We start from the raw sequence: 17304 nt of genomic DNA, 5'->3' as shown, positions 1-17304 counted from the left end.
TTTGTCAAATGCTTTTTCTGCATCAATAGATATAATCATGTGATTTTTTTCCTTCAATCTGTTTATATGGTGTATTACGTTGATTGATTTTCTTATGTTGAACCATCCTTGCATACCTGGGATAAATCCCACTTGGTTGTGGTGTATAATACGTTTAATGTGTTGTTGAATACGATTAGCAACTATTTTGTTAAGTATTTTTGCGTCTAGGTTCATTAGAGAAATTGGTCTGTAATTTTCCTTTCTTGTGATGTCTTTGTTTGGCTTTGGTACTAGGGTAATGTTGGCATCATAGAAGGAGTTGGGTAATGTTCTTTCTGTTTCGATGGTTTGGAATAGTTTCAGCAGGATTGGTGTCAGTTCTTTCCGGAATGTTTTGTAGAATTCACCTGTGAAGCCATCTGGCCCTGGGCTCTACTTAGTTGGGAGATTTTTAATAACTGATTCTATCTCTCTGCTTGTGATTGGTTTGTTAAGATCATCAATTTCTTCTTTTGTCAATATGGGCTGCTTATGTGTTTCTAGGAATTTGTCCATTTCCTCTAGATTGTCATTTTTGTTGGAATATAGTTTTTCAAAATATCCTCTTATGATAGTCTTTATTTCTGTGGGGTCAGTGGTGATATTGCCTTTCTCATTTCTTATTTTGTGTATTTGCATCTTCTCTCTTTTTTTCTTTGTTAGTGTTGCTAAAGGTTTGTCAATTTTGTTAATCTTCTCAAAAAACCAGCTCTTGGTCTTGTTTATCTGTTCAAGTGCTTTCTTATTTTCTATTTCATTTAGTTCTGCTCTTATCTTTGTTATTTCCTTCCTTCTTCTTCCTGTTGGGTTACTTTGTTGTTGTTTTTCTAATTCCTTCAAATGTGCAGTTAGTTCTTCAATTTTTGCTCTTTCTTCTTTTTGGATATATGAATTTATGGCTATAAACTTCCCTCTCAGTACTGCTTTTGCTGCATCCCATAAATTTTGGTATGTTGTGTTATCATTATCATTTGTTTCAAGGTAGTCATTGATTTCTTTTGAGATTTCCTCTTTGACCCACTGTTTTTCTAAGAGTGTGCTGTTTAATTTCCAAATCGTGGTGTGAAATCTGGGCTTCTGTCCCTTGCAAATCTCCAGCTTGACTCCACTGTGGTCAGAGATAATGTTTTGTATGATTTCAATCTTTCTGAATTCGTTCAGCCTTTCTTTGTGGCCTAGCGTATGATCTATCTTGGAGAATGATCCATGTGCGCTTGAGAAAAATGTATATCCTGCTGTGTTTGGGTGTAGCGATCTATATATGTCTATTATATCGAGCTCCTCTAATATACTATTCAGATGTTTTGTTTCTTTGGTGATTCTCTTTTGAGATGTTCTGTCCAGAGTTGATAGTGGTGTATTAAAATCCCCCACTATAATTGTAGATGTATCTATTCTTTCACTTAGTTTTTCCAGCATTTGCCTGACGTATTTAGAGGCACCCTTGTTAGGGGCATAGATATTTATGATTGTTCAATCTTCTTGACAGATTTTCCCTTTGACTAAAATGTAGTACCCTTCTTTGTCTCTCACAATTGTTTCGCATTTAAAGTCTATTTTGTCTGATATTAATATAGCTACTCCTGCCTTTTTTTGGTTATTGTTAGCTTGTATGATTGTTTTCCAGCCATTCACTTTCAATCTCCATGCATCTCTGGGTCTAAGATGTGTCTCTTGTAGACAGCATATGGATGGGTCATATTTCCTTATCCAATGTCCCAGTCTGAATCTTTTGATAGGTGAGTTTAATCCGTTGACATTCAGTGTTATTATTATCAAGGAATTATTTGTGTTAGCCATATTTTGATTGGATTTGTGTTTGTCATATTTTGTTTGTATATTTTTTTTGTCTTTTTTGTTGTTGTTGTTGGTCTTATACTCTCCTCCAACTTTGCCTTTCCTGTTTTTTCCTTTCTTCCTGCAGAACTCCCTTTAGAATTTCTTGAAGGGGAGGTTTCTTGTTGGTATACTCTTTCAGTTTCTGTTTGTCTGCGAATATTTTGAACTCTCCATCATGCTTGAATGCTAGTTTAGCTGGATAGAGTATTCTTGGTTGGAAATTTTTTTTCCTTTAGTACCTTGACTATATCATACCACTGTCTTCTTGCCTCCATGGTTTCAGAAGAGAAATCAGCACTTAATCTAATTGAGCTTCCCTTGTATGTGATGGTTTTCTTTTCTCTTGCTGCTTTTAGGATTTTCTCTTTGTCTTGAGCATTGGATAATTTGACAAGTATATGTCTTGGGGTGGGCCTGTTGGGGTTTATGACTTGTGGAGTGCGCTGTGCTTCTTGGATATGTACATCTGTCTCTTTCAGTAGATTTGGGAAGTTTTCAGCCATTATTTCCTGCAACACTCCTTCTGACCCCTTTCCCTTCTCTTCACCTTCTGGAATGCCTATAATACGTATGTTTGAGCGTTTTGCATTGTCATTCAGGTCCCTAAATCCTAATTGGATTTTTTCTATCTTCTTATTGACCCCTTCTACTGTCAAAGTACTGAAGAAGATGTACTGTCTTCCACATCACTAATTCTCTGCTCTGTCTCTTCTAGTCTGCTGATATTTGCTGCAAGTGTATTTTTGATTTCTTGAACTGTGGTGTTCATTCCCATCATATCTGTTATGTTTTTGCGTATGTCTGCAATTTCCCCTCCAAGTGATGTCTTCATGTTGTTAACCTCTTTCATTACTGCATCAAATTTGTCGGTGATAAATGTTCTGAGATCTTTCATTGCTTGTGCCAAGTTTTGCTCCCCTTCGTGATTATTGGTTTGTTGATTGGATTCAGCCATGTTTTCCTGATTATTGGTTTGGTTTGTAGATTTTTGTTGCTTTCTGGTCATCTCTTTATTTTGACGAATTTAATCAGTTCCTTAGCTTCTTTGTCTGCTCTTGGAGGTTAATTAGTTGTTATTTTTGCATAGGTGTTATATCTTCTCTTTGTCACTTTTTTCTTCTTATTCTAGTTACTTGTTGTTGGTTAAGTTCACTTTAGAGGAAAGTATTAGTGTTGGGGAAAGGCAATTGTGTAAGCAAGGGAAAAGTGTAAAGTAGTATTGGTGATGTATGTTAACAAAGCAAGAATATGAGATCTGGGAGGATGGAGGTTAGATTCATGTAGATTGTATAGAGTTATAGCTGTAGGTAGAGTACCTTTTATGAAGTAGATGACAGAATATGGGAGGAATATGATATGAGCTACAAAGCTATTGTTTTCATGAGAGAGGGAAAAAGAAAAGAAAGGTAATAGTTTCAAGAGTGGATAACAGACAGAAAACAGAACAAAGGTATTAGAAATTAAGAGTTAGACACTTTGTGGATCAAAGAACGGGAGGTGGGGGGTGGAATATAGGAGAGACAGTAGATGATAGTGGATATCAAGATGCAGGGGAAGGGGGATAGTGTAGGTAGCCTAATTCAGTTCACATAGAAATGAGGCAGTGGAGGATGGGACAACCCAGCAAATGTGAGATGTTCCCTGTAGCACCTATTGTATACTTGAATTATAATAAAATAAGTGGAAGATGAGGGACAAGAGGGAAAGAGAAAACCGAAAAAAAAAACTAATTATAATAAAGAAAAAAAGAAAGACAAGAAGAAAGAAAGAAAGAAAAAGAGGATGGGCAAACGGTGGGGAACGGATAGGGGGAAGAGAGATACAGGTATACACGTGTCACAATTGCAACACTATCTAAAACAACAACTTCCCCCCGCTTTGCCCTAAAACCCCCCGTCTGTCTGCCCAAATGGGTCTGCAAGCACCTCCCTTCCCACAAACCCCCAATAGGCCGCCCAGGGCCCACGAACTCCCCAGTAGTGCAGATGCTCCAAAAAAAAAAAAAAAAAAAAAAATTAAGTAAAATAAATTAAAAGAAAAAAAAAAAAAAAACAAAGAACAGAAACCCCTCCGCAGGCCCGGCTCCGCCCGCCGCTGCCCGCCGCGGAGGCCTGGACCGGCTCTGCCCGGCTCCTTACGCCGCCGCGGCCTGGCCTGGCTCCGCCCGGCTCCGCTCGCTACAGCGGCCCAGCTGGCTCCCGCGTCCACCTCCCGCCACCGCGGTCTGGACCAGCCCCGCCCGGCTCCGTACGCCGCCGCGGCCCGACCCGGCTCCGCCTGGCTCCGCTCGCTACAGCGGCCCGGCCCAGCTCCGGCGTCCGCCTCTCGCCGCCGCGGCCTGCACCGGCCCCGCCCGGCTCCGTACGCCGCCGCGGCCCGGCCCGGCTACGCCCGGCTCCGCTCGCTGCAGCGGCCCGGCCCGGCTCCGGCGTCCGCCTCTCGCCGCCGCATCCTGGACCGGCCCCGCCCTGCTCCGTACGCCGCCGCGGCCCGGCCCGGCTACGCCCGGCTCCGCTCGCTACAGCGGCCCAGGCCCGGCTCCGGCGTCCGCCGCCCGCCGCCGCGGCCTGAACCGGCCCCGCCCGGCTCCGCACGCCACTGCAGCCCGGCTCGGCCCGGCTCGGCCCCGCCCGGCCCCGCTCGCCGCCGGCGCAGCCCGGCCCGGCTCCGGCGTCCGCCGCTGCGGCCCGGCCTGGCTCAGCCCCACCGAGCGGGGCTAGATGCCTGTCTCCGCCTACCCAAGGAGGGAATCCTCTACAGGTAGCTGGGATCTCCGTGTGTATTTCACAGACGGATCCTCTCTGTTACCTTCCCTCCAAATCGATGTCTAGACACCTCCGGACCAGCAAAAATCCCGAAACAATCCGGTCCCAAAGAGTCTCCAACGCCGCCCAGCCGATTCCCTGCAGAAGACCCTAACAGGGATGTTCACTCAGCCGCCTCTTGCCCCAAAATCTAAATCTTCTCATCCAGCACCATGGAAAGCTTTTGCAGCAGTTTGAGATTATTATTAATTCCAAGAAAAGAAATTATGTTTGTAAACTGGTCTATTCATCTGGGTGTGATACTCTTTGATTATATTAGATTCAGCTGAGATGCCTTTGATTAAATTCCATTAAGATTAGGGCTTTGATTCCACCACATCCGTAGGGTGTGACTCAGTATGAGTCCCCACCCCCTTGGTGGGCTGTATGAATAGACACTCACTCAAGGGGACACACAGAAGAAGATACACAGAGAAAATACACAGAGGAAGAGACAGTGCCACAGATATGGAAGAGACCCTGGGAATAGAGGTGAGCCATTTACCTGATAGTTTACAAGTGACCTTGTGAAGAGAACAGAGCAACTGAGCTCAGAAAGAAATGAGCCCCAAGAAGAGAGAAGAGCCCTATGCCAGCCTACAGATAAGATTGGAAGAAGCTGGACCCATAGGACCTTAAGAGGAAAGAGGAAGGCTGAACACTCACAGACATCACCCACCATCTTGCTTCAACACATGGAAACAGAGTTTGGTAAGGAAATAACCTTGAGATGGACTCTTTAGGGCCTTGTAATTGTAAGCTTTTACCCCAAAAATACCCTTTATAAAAGCCAACAGATTTCTGGTACTTTGCATCAGCACCCCTTTAGCTGACTAATACAGCCTCTAGTATCTGATTTCATGAAGTATTTGATAATATTTCGCTTTTTTTTTTAATTACAAAATATACATCTACATGAAATTGCACAAATGAATTTATGTATACTATAATGAATGATTAAAAAGTGAACATCCTCCTAATTCCCACTTAGATCAAGAAATACTACATTAACCATCATCCAAAGTCCCTGTACCAATGAGTTTCCTCCTAATTATATTCCACTCCCTCCCCTAAATGTTACATAGAGGTAACAACTATCCATGTGTTTTTGTTTTTGTTTTTTTGGCAGCAATTTGTTGAATATGAGTATATCAATTTTTATTATTAGAAACCAATTTTAGCATACCCAATTGTTCTTATCATTTCTTGTCAAAAATTTTTCCAAAGGCAGAGTTTTGTTAGGAATGAGCAAATGAATGTATCTATCCCATTTACATGTAAACAACTTAGACAAGAAATACTAAGGTATTTAGAGAGTTTATGATGCCTCCTAAAAAAAGTCAGTATTTTGATCCAGTCTTTTCAAAAGAACCAAATCAAGGATTGGGGTAACATAAGAAAATTGATTCTTCCAACAGTAAAAAAACCTCTTTGGCAGCAAAGAATAACAGCCACCTAACTTTTATGTAGTAAGCAAGCTTTCTGGGTTCCATCAACCTGCCCCACTTCCACCCTTCAGCACACACACACACACCTGCTTGTATATTGATCTAAGAGAAAGCATGAGGGATGGAGAAATAAAATACACATCTTCTTTGAGGCCCTTCCTAAAGCTTTTTAAAATGAAAATAAAGATAAGGAAGCTTAAATGAAATGGTGCTAAAAATTAGATTTTCCTTTTAAATATAAAAATTATTTAGCATATTTACATATATACAAACTGATTTTTAAAACTGAAAGTATTATCTGTAATAATTTGGTCAAACAGGCACAGATATCTGAAAAATAATGTAGACAATTGATGAAAATGTACTTTTCTTTAATTATTCAGGTAATTATCTCAATTATCCAGTTCAGAATTTGGGTCCTTGGTGATCTCAAACTGACAAATGGCAGAAAAATTACTTAGAAGTGAAAGTATTGCATATGAGCAAGTAACACTTAGAATTCTCCAATATGAAAATGTCCTAAAAATGCAATCAACCTCAGAACAGTATAATCCCATTTAAATTAAATATATAAATACATGGATATATTTTCTAATGAAAAGGATTAAAATAATAGGACCTGAAATGGTTTTTTAAAAAATGATAGTTTTGTGCAGTTCTTGTACTGTATTTTGTAGTCTGCTTTAATCAGTTTTGCTTCTTTCACCTGAATTCCAACTCTTCTTGCCTCTTTCCCACAGGAAAGAAGGGTACAAAGGAAGTCATCCTCAAGATGTTCTCAGTGAATGAGAGTGCTTGGCTGAGACTGAATCTGAGAGGCAGAACTTGTTACTTCTCCAGGACATCTGTCTGCATCCCAGCTGGTCCCACAGTTCCAGATGCCCCTGCCCTGAAATTCAGTGAAACAATTCTCTTTCATTTCGTGTTATATCCCCAGTATCTGCCCAGCAAATGACAGGTGCTCTTTAAATACCCTTGATAAATGAATCATTGACTATGAATCGTATGTACCCAATTATGTTTTTTCCCCCTGTAGTTAAACATTTATTATAAGGAAGTACAATATGAAATTCTCAGAGTAATGAAAAATATATTTTGTTCATATGTGAAATCTCAGACTAAATTGTACATCTCTCTTTCTTTAAGAATTGAATAATTAATGCAAGGTTTGTATTGGCATAAATGGACATGCGTTTTGATGAACTTGTATGGTCCTGCTAGCTCACATTTATTGGGTAATTTATGGTAAGGTACTTGATTTTTTTTTTTTCTTACTTGTTTTCTGAAAGCTAACAAAATTGTTTTTTTGGTGGCTGTATACATTGACACCATTCTTGTTTAGTGGTTTTTAAAATATTTTTTAATTAATTCTTACCATTTGTTAAATGGACTATTCTGTCTGAGCTGTGTGGGTTTGACAAGCTAGTCAAAAATCACTTGGCCATATATGTGAGGGTCTATTTCTGAACCATAAATCTGGTTCCATTGGTCTATATGTCTATCTCATGGCAGTACCATGCTGTTTTACTATTATAGTTAGGAAATACGATTTAAAGTCTGGAGATGAGGGTTTGCTTTTCCTTTTTAAGATGTTCCTGGCTATTAAAGGCCCCTTACCCTTTCAAACAAATTTGATAATCATGTTTTCAATTTTAAAAACTGAAGGTGGAATTTTTATCAGAATTGCATTGAGTCTGCATATCAATTTGAGTAGAATTGGCATCTTAATGATATTTTGTCTTCCAATCCATGAGCATGAAATGTTCTCCCAGTTATTTAGGCCTTTTTAAATTTATTTTAACATTTAGTTGCAGTTTTCTGGATACAAGTGTCTTACATTGTTGGTTAAGTTTATCCCTGACTATTTGAGTTTTATCTGTCATATTTTATTTACCACTTTGACATTTTTAGTTACTTTTATTGATATAATCTTAGTTCTAGATGCTCTTCCAGGCCTCTCTCTCCTATCTTTTCTTTTCAGACTCTAACACACCCCTTAGTATTTCCTGAAAATCTGGTCTCTTGGTTAGAAATTCTCTCAATTTCTGTTTATCTGTGAATATTCTAATCTTGTCCTCATTTTTGAAAGACAGTCTTGCTGGATATAAGATTCTTGGCTGGGAGTTTTTCTCTTGTAGATATATCTTAAATATATTATACTACTGCCTGCTTGCCTCCATGGTTTCTGGTAAGAAATCATCACTTAATCTTATTGGGGGTACCCCATATACATTATGCATTGCTCTTCTCTTGCTGTTCTCAGAATTATCTCTTTGTCTTTGGCATTTCACATTCTGATTAGTATGTGGCTTGGAGTTGGTCTATTCAGAATTTTTCGGATGGGAGTACATTGTGCTTCTGGGATATGGGTATCTGTGTCCTTCAGTAAGGTTGAGAAATTTTATACCATTATTTCTTCAAATATTCCTTCTGCCCTTTTTTCCTTCTCTTCTCCTTCTGGGACACACATGACATATATGTTTGCATTTGTTTTGCTGTCATGTAGTTCCCTGAGATCTTGTTCAGATTTTCCCATTCTTTTCTTCATCTGCTTTTGTATGTTCACTTTCAGAGGCCATTTCTTCAAGCTCACCAATATTTTCTTCTGCCTCCTCAAATCTGCTAATATATGATTCCAATGTTTTTTTAATTTCATTTATTGTGCCTTTCATTCCCATAAGATCTGCTATTTTTCTATTTATGCTTTCAAATTCTTTTTTGTGCTTATCCAATGTCTTCTAATATCCTTAATCTCTTTAGCCATCTCATTGAATTTACCAAGGACATTTGTTTGAACATATATGATTAGTTATCTCAACTCCTTTATGCCATCTGGAGGCTTATCTTGTTCCTTTAACTGGTCCATATCTTCCTGTTTCTTGATGTGGACTGTAACTTTTTGTTGGTGTCTTGGCATCTGGCTTACTAGAGTATTTATTCTGGGTGCAGTTTTTCTCTTTAGGGCTTCCTGCCCTTTCTCCCTTGCTGGTTGTGTAGGAGAAGCCAAGGATATAGGTGGTGCTATAAGCTGTGGAGGTTCAAGCTGCCGTCATTGCCCCAGAGACCATTGAAGCTTCTCCCAACTTTCTCCTTTGCCAGGGTAGAGACAGAGACACAGCTGTGTGGAATAATCCAAGTCACGTAGGCCAAGGCTATAGTTGCCCAGAGAGACTGATGAAGCTTCAAACCTCCTTTTCCCCTGCCTGAGGTGGGGATGGAGCTGCAGGTGTGGGCAGCAATCTATGCAGTGTGGTCCAAGATGACCGGTTGCCCCAATAGACTTCCGATTTTCGGTCAGTGCCAGCCAAAAGTACCTGCGGTTACCTGGATAGGCTGCTGCAGGGTCTGCCAGCCTCCCCACTGCCAGAGATGTGGCTGAAGCCTAGACTAGGGCTGCAGACCAATCAGGGTGAGAGAAACCATTTCCTACCATCAGTGTGATTTTCAGTCCTGGCTTCCCCCTCAGGCTGGGGTGGAAACAAAATGGCAACCACTGGCCTCTTTCCAACTTGAACAGATTCAACCCTAGCTGTTCCTAGGGTTATACCTTAGCCAGCCATGTCTCCTAATCAGTAGGCAAAATTGGTGGCCAACTGTCTTCTTCCCTTCTTTTGGGAAGTGGAAATTCCAATTCCAGCCACAGAATAGCTCTTGGAGCAGCTTGTGCTGCCAAAGTAGGATGATTGCTGTCCTCTGTGGCTTGCCAGTAATTTCCCAGAGAAGCTGGCACAGATTCCTCCCAGCTTCCTCCCTGCTGGAGGTGGAGTTGGAGCTTAGGCTAGAGCTTCAATTTAACCTGGGTGGAAAAAAGCCAGTCCCCACCAGTACTGGGATTTTCAGTTTGCCCCACTTCCCCTCATGCCAGGCACAGAGTTAAGATGGCAGCTCTCAGGCTCTTTCTGGCTTGGACAGGCTCAAACTTTAGCTGTTCTTAGGATTATACTTCAGCCCGCTGAATTTACTGATCAGTAGCTGAAGTTGGTGCCCAATTGTCTCTTCCTCCCCCATTTTTGGGAAGGGGAGCTTTCAATTCTAGCCATGGAACACCTCCCAAGGAGGCTTGTGCCACCTTGCTAATGTGACATGTGAAACAACTGGCTGTGAATTATGTTTAGTGGTCAAGGACATAGGCAAATAGACTAAGATCAGTGTGGCTTTGCTACTCTTGTAGCTTTCACAATTGACATAAACTTCTCATGACTCAGTTTCCTCATATGTAATAAAATTAATATCATTATTTGCATCATAATTTGATTTAAAAGAGTATGGGCCATGTTTTTAGTCCTTAATTCTAACTATAATGAGTGGTAGTTGCATTTGAATGATAAAGGACAACCTATTTTATTTGTCACATAATAGCCGCTGAATCAAATATATAGATGTTATCAAGGATATGATTATGTAGGTAGCTTACCTTAGTCTAACAATGCTGTATATATCTGTGTATTATTAGAATTTTGAGGCAATCATCCTAGCATTTCTAGTCAAATTTTGTAGTGAATAGAAGCATGCATTTGTGGGATAATCAAAGGACAAAAATTGTAGTTCCACCAGAAGATTAGGATCATATCACCAAAAACTCTAAAATTCACTGACATTAAGATGAATTTAAAGTTATGCTACTTCAGGATGTCACATAGCAAGGTAATAAAAGAGCACCAGAGTTCTAAAGTAGAATAGCAAAATTAACTCTGGAATGCATATATTCATAAGTAGATGTATTCTTGTATGTATAAAAAGTTCTAACTGACATGAACTAAATTATTGTTCAGTGTCATTAAAAGACAGTCACATCAAATAGATTATTGCCATGTTATTTAGTGAAAGGTCCTAGTCATTAACAAATTCAGCTTGCTTTTTATAAGTAAAGTCTTATGCCTTTGCTCCATCTCTCCCTCAGATTTAATCTATGAAATGTAAATCTGTCCATTAACATGAGAGTACTAAGTCTCTAGAGCTTTTAAGATTTCTGTTCCTCAGGTCAGATATAAAAAGGAAGGCAGATGTCTAGGGTGAAAAAACTTAAGTTCAATTTTAAAAGCCCCTCACCATACTTTTAAAGATAAAGAGTCACAGTTGCAGATTACCACCGGGTGGTTAAATCTTAGGCTTTGTGAGACATTTGTTGTAACTCCTGGAAGAAAACCAATCGGCCACTGTGGTGGCCTAATAACCAAAGGACATTTTGCTGTGAGATGCTGCCTGTTATCCAGCTGTGCCAGCTTGTTCACCCTCTTGCCTGAATATGAATAAGGTCCTTGTTTATCAGATACAGACTTTGGTAAAGTTCATGCGACAAGGTTCCCAGGAATCTTTCCAAGAAACCAAATCTGCCTGGTCTTAATAAAACTGCTTTGAGCATGACTGCTGAGAGGGACCCAGGAAACAAAGGATGGAAACCGTTATAGCCACAGTGGAATCAGGAGGTCACCACCACAGTCCTTTAGCTGTCATGAAAATAGCAGTGAACCCAAATAATCCCAAAGAAAGCAAATTTAAGTGTGTGAACAAAAACAAAGGAAGGGAAAACAATGTAGTCCTTGAAAACCAGTTTGTCAATGAACAAGATCAAAGCATCAGGAATTTCTTATAGAGTAGTCCTCTCTAGTTCTAGAAAATAAATATATAAATGAATTTTTCTGCCACATTAAGTCTACAAGAAGAAAATCCCAAACTTATCTAGGATATGACTAGCATTACTCCCATTACTTAGATTTTTTAAAAATTTAAAATAATGAAGTACCTGAGGTACAATAATGAACTGGCAAAAATAGAGTGGAAATTTAATGTTCGTTTAACAAATTAGGCCAGACTGCTTCTAAAGTATTAAATACTTTAAAGAAATTACATCACATAGGTGTAGTGTTCCCCAATTGTGAATAAAAGTCTGCCTACTATATGTTGTACACTGATCGGAAGGAACTTCTGTAAGAGAAAACTAATTCATTCAAGAGCCCAAATATGTCCTTTTCATTCTGAGCTCTTCTTTAGCAAGATCTTTCATTCCTCAGGTATAAAAATAATTGGATCCCATTTAAAATGTAACATATTATCTATTTGCTTCTAAGTTGTTCTATTGTTGCTATAACCAATTAAAGCAAACTTGATGGCTTAAAATGAAACAAAGTTATTACCTAACAATCCTTGGATCAAGGTTTGAAAAGGATCTCACAGGGCTAAAATCCTGTGTCTTGGAATGCATTATTTCTGAAGGCTCTAGGGGAGAATCCATTTTCTTGCCTTACTAGCTTCAAGAGGCTGCCACATTCATTAGTCCGTAGCACACTCCCTCCGTTTTTATAGCCAGAAATAGCAAGTTGAATCTTTCTCACATCATGACACTCTGACCTTGACTTCTGCTTGCCTCTTCCACATTCAAGGACCCTTGTAATTACATTGAACCTACATGGATAATCCAAGATAATCTCCTTATTTTAAAGTCATTTGATTAGCAACCTTAATTCCATCTGCAACCTGAATTCTCCTTTGCCACATAACCGAACATATTCACATATATTCACAACATACTCAAGTTCCAGTATTAGAATGTAGACATCTTGCAGGGAGAGGGCATTTACATGCATAAAGGAGTATAGCCTAGTTTGATGTGAGAACACAACTGTGGGAGTACCAAAACTTCTGTTTTGATTCTGTGCCTGCAATGAGTAAACTTAATGATCTTCATCAAATAAACCATGTAACTTCCCTGGTCCTCAGTTTCTTGATCTGGTTATTTCTTTCTCATATTTTAGTAGTCATTAATTCTGAATGCAATTAATTAACTTGAGTTCAATTAGTTAATTGCTCTAATCAATAGTGAATTTTAAATGAATCATAGAAAACATAGCACAGTCTTTCAACAAAATCTTTTAGTTTCATAAACATGACGTAACTGTCATCCTATTTTGTTAATGTTTGGCCCTACTGAAAAGATTCTGATTGTCAAGTCATGATCTCTAATAAATGGGATCTTTGGAAATGGACCTAGAAATCATTTTTCAGTTTATAGTATTTCTAAATTCACTTCATTGAGTCCAAGAAATATCTTCCCATATTACCATATATTAATATATCAACTATATTAATGTATTAGTTAATGTATTACTTTGAATCAATTTCTCAAAGTATTAAATTAAGAAAACATTGACTCAAAATGCCCGTAAAAATTAAAAAAATCCCTCAAATTTAAAAATAATGGTATAGCATTTCATTTGATACACATTGAAACATACATTACCTGAAACAATTAATTAGTATTAATTATATGTATAAGTATGTAAATTGAAAATCTCAGCTGTCAGGGAGAATAATCTAGCTATCTAACACTAAAAGTCTTCTAGTAGAGTATAATCATGTCTCTTGATTTTAACCACAGTATAATTGAAATACTTTGATCATTTATTTGTCAGTGTTTTTTGAAAAAGGACTGAAGAGTTTCTTCTAATAATAAAGTAAACATATTAAACAGGTAAGGAGATGTTGGTCCCTCAGCTAGCTTGGCAAACAAAATAGCCTCTCCAGAAAGCAAATATGATCTGGATCTGTCCGAAGTGTAATAACTAAATGGTTTGTTGTGAACAGAATATAACTTGACTAGTACAAGCAAATGGGAAAAAATAAAGAAGTTCATGCATCTTGGCAGGGGAAAAAAGCAGCTTTGATTTCTATTTCTAGACTAGTTATTCCTTTACACTAAAATATTATTTCTTAATTAACATTTGTATAATTTGTATGAAATTCTGATAAGGAGGTCTCTATTTTTCAAAAACATCTGTCAAGTACCAAAAACAGGAAAGGGGCAGCGGACTTGGCCCAGTGGTTAGGGCGTCCATCTACCACATGGGAGGTCCGCGGTTCAAACCCCGGGCCTCCTTGACCCCTGTGGAGCTGGCCCATGCACAGTGCTGATGTGTGCAAGGAGTGCCCTGCCATGCAGGGGTGTCCCCCCATAGGGGAGCCCCACATGCAAGGAGTGCGCCCTGTAAGGAGAGCCGCCCAGCGCGAAAGAAAGTGCAGCCTGCCCAGGATTGGCGCTGCACACACATAGAGCTGACGCAGCAAGATGATGCAACAACAAAAAAAAACAGATTCCCGGTGCCGCTGATGACAACAGAAGCAGACAAAGAAGATGCAGCGAATAGACACAGAGAACGGGGGGGGGGGGGGGGGGGGGGGATAAATAAACAAATAAATCTTTAAAAAAAAAAGCATGTGTCAATTCAATTCAACCAGCTTATTTACAAAGATACAGGGTACTGCCTGATTTGGGAGCGTAAGTCCAAAAGAAACACATTTCTTAATATGTTATAAATGATTCACAACCTTTTAAATTCCTTTAATGAGGACACTGAGACATTTTAAGCATGAGTTTCCTTCTCTAAGATTAAGGTATGTAAAGCTGATATAACCATGAAAAATATTGGTCAAAGACTTCAATTTATACTTTTTTTAAAAAGCCATAAAATACTGAAGTGCCCAAGGGAGAAAAAAAGTATAGCTAAAACAAACGTAAGATAAAGCTAACCTTTTGAATAAGTAAAAATTCTGAATTGCAAGAATATTGTTTTTAAAAAGTAGTTTATTCAATTGGATTATATCAAATACAAATATATTCATGAATAGAAGCTGGTCAAGGAAGTTTCATGACAGAAAGTGCTTTATCATATGAGAGTAATAATAGTTTTTGTTTTTTCTTGAAATAGTTAAATCATTTTCATTCACATTTTCTTAACAATTTTAGAAAATTAAAAAGAACTGCAGTCAACAAATACCTACATTTTATACTTAACCAAAGAAGTGTTTTATTCTATAGTTCTGGAAAATTGACCTATTGACAAAACGATGGTGACTGGCTGTCACAAAGCCTGGCTCCCAGAAGGTGAGATCTCTTTCTGGCAAAAAAAGACATTTGAACAATAAAACCATATGATAAGTAAATGTTAATTCTCATCTGTTTCCCTTCTCCTACTTTCTGAATGAAAAAAAAAATCATCTATTCTGGTTATTTCAAGATTCCTGGGGCATAGCCAAGACCACAGCAATGGAGAGCTAACATATTGTTTAGAGTTGTTTAGATACTATCTTTGAACTATTACTCAATTTTATCTCTTGCTGTGTTCTTTTTGGCCTATAGGCCAAGAAGTCAACCACTTCAAAATCACTGCTCTGTTGATGAGCAGATGTGCCTCATGAAACGTCACTTGAAACCTGCAGTGACTTTGGTTCAACTTACATACCCTGCTCATAGGAGAAAGCATAAATGAATGAAAACCCCCCCTTACCTATTTCAAACTCCCTTATGTTATCAGTATTCTTAGCTCTCATTCTTACCAATTGTCATGATACATTTCCGTTTTCTTTCATTTTTTGGAGCCTTGTAATTTTCTAAATAGTTGTGGAAGCTTTTAAACAAACAAAAACTTTCAAATTCTATTTCAAAATTGAGCATGCAAAGCTATACACACACATTTACACACAAGGTTTCCAAACAGGCTATCAATTAAATGATGAAAATATACAATTTGAGTAAAGAAACCCTAATGTTAAAATATAAAATAGGTTAAAAAGTAGAAGTGTTAGTGAATTTCCGAACTTTTTCACTACAGAGTTGTATTTTAAGAACTAACACATTAACATTAACCATGCTTCATGAAGAAATAACATGAGCTTCTAGGTTTGGCTTCTTTTCAGCAGAATATTTGTTTTAACCTGAAAATGGAAGCATAAACAGAAACAGGATTTGATGGAATTAATCAAGAATATTGAGAGGGGTTAAGAAGGTTTGAAAGTATCCCATACTATAGTTCTGAATCATATTTTTCAGGATTCCATATGATGCATGAACATCTTGTAATTCAAAGATACTAATGTAAAAGGTGCCTGTGTTCTTAAAAGGGAAAAATTTTCCCCTAATGTAATTTAATGACATTTTATTCCAGGCAAGTATTTTTATCTTTTTTTTCCCAACTGCCGTTCACTAGTATTTGATTAAGCAGATGAAAGTTACTTAACATAATTAAAAGTAGACTTTGATTTAGAAAAAGTACATATAATAATATTGTTAATAAAGCAGATATATTCAAATATGACACTCCCATGCATAGTTCCATTAGGGAAAATTTTGTGTATACAGGAATATGGTGTGGTGGTTTGAAGCTGTATGTACTTCCAGAAACACATGTTGTTAAATGTAATCCATTCCTGTGTGTAGGAACCCATCATCATCCCTTTGGATGAGGCTACTTCAATTAAGGTGTAGCCCAGGAATGGTTCTAATCCTATTACTGGAGTGTATTATAAGAAGAATGCCATTATGGAAATGTCAATTTCCCCTCTCTTATTGTGAAAAATTGGGAGAAAATACATAAAAAGAGAATCTTTAAAAGCATTTTGAATGAGAAATATTAATTCATTTGTGAAACTGAAAAGATTTAAAGGCTCAAATTATTGTGAGGAGCTCACAAACAATTTCATCTTAAATCAAGGTATGCAAATTATTAGTTTTAAGGTATTTATTTTCTGCAAAATGCCAGTGTGTTATTATATTTTTTAAATAAATCATTTGTTATACTTCCAATTTAAATATTTGGGTCTGTTCCAAAATAATTCAAATGAATAACTTATGAATTAAAATAAAGCTTAGCAATCAAATAATTAGGGCTAGAAGATTTACCTAACGAAATCTTCAATTTTTATTGACAAAAATTATTATTTTCAGGGCAAACTGAACATAGAGATCATTTATTTTGGGAGATATCTTACTTGTCAATGCAGACCTAAGCACTAAACACAGAGTATGACAGTCAAAAATTATTAAATTAATAGATAATTAAAACATGCATTCCCAAAAGTTAATTAACCTAGCTTTCATGAAGCCTGGTGCATGACTATTGTTCTGCAAAAAAAATTCAAACCAGTACCCAAAAATATATTACATCCCTCATTCATTATGTTGATAGAATTGGAAATTGAAAACACTCCCTCTGCAAAATAAATTTGAGATTTTCTAAAACATATTGTTAAAAGCTCAGGTTTTGGTTTTTGGTGCCAATGGGAGAAAAAAGCCACTAGTAGTTTTGAATTGCATTTTATCGTGGGCACATCTGAATTAAATTATATTTTTCTTGGTTTCAGATGAATAAACACATTTCTATCATGGCATTGTGCCAGTAGAATAATACACCTGGAATATG

The sequence above is a fragment of the Dasypus novemcinctus genome, chromosome 1, assembly GCF_030445035.2.
Source record: "Dasypus novemcinctus isolate mDasNov1 chromosome 1, mDasNov1.1.hap2, whole genome shotgun sequence".
Lineage (NCBI taxonomy): Eukaryota > Metazoa > Chordata > Mammalia > Cingulata > Dasypodidae > Dasypus > Dasypus novemcinctus.
Note: the sequence above shows the minus strand (reverse complement) of the source record.